This window comes from Lactuca virosa, chromosome 4 (assembly GCF_052849685.1).
Source record: "Lactuca virosa cultivar CGN04683 chromosome 4, Lactuca_virosa_CGN04683_v6, whole genome shotgun sequence".
In the NCBI taxonomy this organism is placed as follows: Eukaryota; Viridiplantae; Streptophyta; class Magnoliopsida; order Asterales; family Asteraceae; genus Lactuca; species Lactuca virosa.
The window spans coordinates 464798471-464802268 of NC_136429.1; positions in this window are offsets into that span (position 1 = coordinate 464798471).

The window sequence follows — 3798 nt, forward strand, 5'->3', positions numbered from 1 at the left end:
ACTGTACATGACGTCCTCCGCCCCTGAATGTTTCCGCCATTCCGGTTTGGGGGTGTGACAGTGATTTCCACCGCAGCATTGTCAAAGACATTTATATCCACAAAGGGCAGCATACCCTTATACTCCAATTCTTGAAGTTGGGGTTGACTGTTTTCTACAAAATCCATTTGATTTTCCTTTTCGAGATCTCCGCTTGCCCATTAGTTTGAGGGTGATAGACTGTGGAGACCTTGTGAGACACCCTATACTTCTTCAAAATGCCTTCAAGTGTTAGGTTATAGAAATAGGTCCCGCGATCACTTATAAGTGCTTTTAGAGTGCCAAACTGGGAGAAAATCTATTTTTTAAGAAATCCGCAACAACTTTACAATCATTAGTATGGATGGCCTTAGCCTCCACCCATTTGGACATATAGTCCACCGCCAATAAGATATATGTAGAACCTAAGAGGGTGGAAATGGTCCCGTGAATTCTATACCCCGCACGCCAAATATCTCACAAACCAATATATGTGTTAGGGACATTATATGTGTGGCTAATAGAACCCGTTGTCAAAAATATTCCATGTGGTTGTTTAGGGATGGAAATGTCCCCTACATTTATAAGAGTGACAAAAATCAAGAATATATTGTACCTCATTTTGCTTGACACACCTTCAGATGACTAGGTCGACATAATATTTCCATAGATAAGGATCATCCCGTACATGCCTTTTTGATTACTTTTTTATTTTTGTCTTTTTGCCAACGGGAAAGTTAAGAAGGAAGTTGGTTTTGTAACAACGTAATTCATGATATCCGCATACCATGACACGACTTTTGTTGCAAAAAATGTTCATGTAGCAAGGTTTTACGAATAAGTATGGGATCCACGAGTGAGACAATACGACTCAAATGGTCCGCTTCTAAGTTCTTAAATGGTTTGTTATGAAGTTTCATTTCAAAATCAAAATCTTTAATAACAGTTTCAACCTAACGAGGTTTTGAATCCTTCTTTGACAATAAGCGCTTGATGGTTGGGTTATTGGAATAGACTATCACCTTGCTACCTAAAAGGTATTGTCAGAAATTTTCAAGGGGAAGACAATTTTCAGTTGTGTTATAGATTCTTTGTGTCCCATATGGAGTCTTGGATGCATAATAGATGACATGGTGTGCTCAATCCACTTTTTGAGCCAATACCGCCCCAACAGTTGTGTTACCTACATCACACATGATCTCAAAAGGGAGATACTAATTAGGTGGTTGGATGATGGCAACGGAGGTGAGTAAGTACTTCAAATGATCAAAAGCATATTTGCATTGTTGAGTACACTCAAATTCAACATCTTTTTGGAGTAGTTAACACATCGGAACCGTGATCTTTGAGAAATCCTTGATGAAACGCCGATAGAATCCTGCATGACCAAGAAACAAACGAAGTTCTTGAAATTTTTTTGGAAAAGGGACAATCTTGATAACATCAGTCTAGGCCTTGTCAACTTCCAAGCCTTTGGGGAGACAACATGGCCTAAAATCAATCCTCTGTCCACCATGAAATGACATTTTTCATTGTTAATCACAATATTTGTGCCAGTTCACCTTTGCAGAATCTTGGTAATATTGCTTAAAAGTACATAAAAGAAGTCTCCATAAACTATGAAATTCATGAAGACTTCAATGATGTTTTCAACATATTTAGAAAAATCCTCACCATGCATCTTTGAAATCTTGTGGGTGCATTGTATATACCAGAATGTATACGCCTATATGCAAATGTGCCAAAGGGACAAGTGAATTTTGTTTTCTCTTGGTCTTCCAGGGCAACCTAGGTTTGATAAAAAACCAGTGAAACGATCTAAACAACAATATTGAGATTTTCCCACTAATATCTCTAGCATTTGGTTAAAAAAGGGAAAGGGATATTGGTCTTTTATTGTGGAAACATATAGCTTTCGGTAATCAATACAAACCCTCCACCCGTTTTGAACACGAGTGGGTACTAATTCCCCTTTAGAGTTTTTCACAATTCTAACTTTGGCTTTATTTGGGATCACTAACGGGACAAACCCATTTACTCTCGAAGATGGAATAAATTACACCTGCATCCAAAAGCTTCATAATCTCTTACTTCACTACTTCCATCATAGGTGGGTTTAACCTCCTTTGTGCCTCCATCATTGGTTTTTAGTCTTCTTCCATTAAGATATTATGCATACATAAGGAAGGATTCCATCCGTTAATATCCACAATTGTCTAGCCATTTTCCTTCTTTTATTCTTTTAGTAAAGTGATCAATTAATATTTAACCTTTCTTGACAACTTATTACAAATGATGAATGGTAAGGTGTTTTCGCCCACAAGATATGTATACTTTAACTTTTCTGGGAGAGTCTTTAATTCTATCTTTGGTGATTGAATCACCTATGGAAGGAGTTTTGCATTGGTTTTAGGAAACTTGGCTAAACAACCCCCATGTGCTTCTTGTCATTTATGAGCTCAACCACTTATAGCACCTTCTTAGCTATGTTGAACACTCTTGCAAGTTCCTTGACTTTGTCCGTATCCAAACTTTGTGACAAAACTAACATTGAAGGATCATTACTCGACAAATTAAAGCATTTTTCAGTCAAGGGCTAAATCACATCCACAAAATTAAGACAATGCACATCGGAAGGATATCTCATGGCTTCATAAATATTGAAGTTAATGACGTCCCCATCAAATTCCATAAATAAATTACCATGATGGACATCAATTTTAGTTTTTACTATTTTGAGAAAAGGTCTACCTAAAAGAATGGAACTTAAATTTTGGGAGTCATCATCTCCCATATCTAAAACATAGGAATCCACCGAAAAACAAGTTCATTGACTTGCAATAACAAATCCTCTAGTACACCTTTTGGGTGTACTATTGACCATTCGACAAGTTGAATAATTACACCGATTTTGCTTAATGTTTATACACCTATTAATTTTGAGGTGGAATATGGTAGGATATTTATAGATGCACCAAGATCGATCATAGCTCAAGGTACATAAACATTCCCCAATATTAAAGACACGATAAAGGCACTGGGATCCTTACACTTCATAGGCATCAACTTTTGCAAAACTGTTGAAGCATTCTCACTCACTTTTATCGTTTCATTACCTTTAAGTTTGTTTTTAGATGTGGAAAGTTCTTTTAAGAACTTAGCATATCCAGGTAATATGGTAGGACATTTATAGTTGCACCAAGATCGAGCATAGATCAAGGTACATAAAGTTCACCAATTTGCAAGGCATGGTAAAGACACCGGGATCCTTGTACTTCGGGGGCATCAAATTTTTCAAAACAGCTGAAAAATTCTCACTCACTTTTACTGTTTCATTACCTATTAGTTTATTTTTATATGTGAAAAGTCTGCTTAAGAACTGCGCATATATAAGTACTTTCTTGACGACATCAAAGAGTTGAATATTGACTTCAACCTTCTTGTAAATTTGCATAATCTCATTCTCTTCCCGTTATTTCTTTGAGCTTGACAACCTACCGAGAAATGGAACTGGAGTGACTTTGGCTTTGATGGTGATTGGCTTTTTCTAATTTGTTTTATCTTCCTTTTTCTCTTCTCGATATTTTCCCGACCTCTTTAACACTATCTATTCCTCCTCTTCTTTAGACTTCTTTATACCATCATAGCTTTTTTCACTTCTTAGCGTGATGAAACAAGATTTATTCCTTGGGTTGGTCTTCGTTTAGGCAGGCAAATTTCCTTTGAGACTCTAATTTGCTTACGAATGTGCCAAGCTATGACATTTTTTGCTCTCAATTC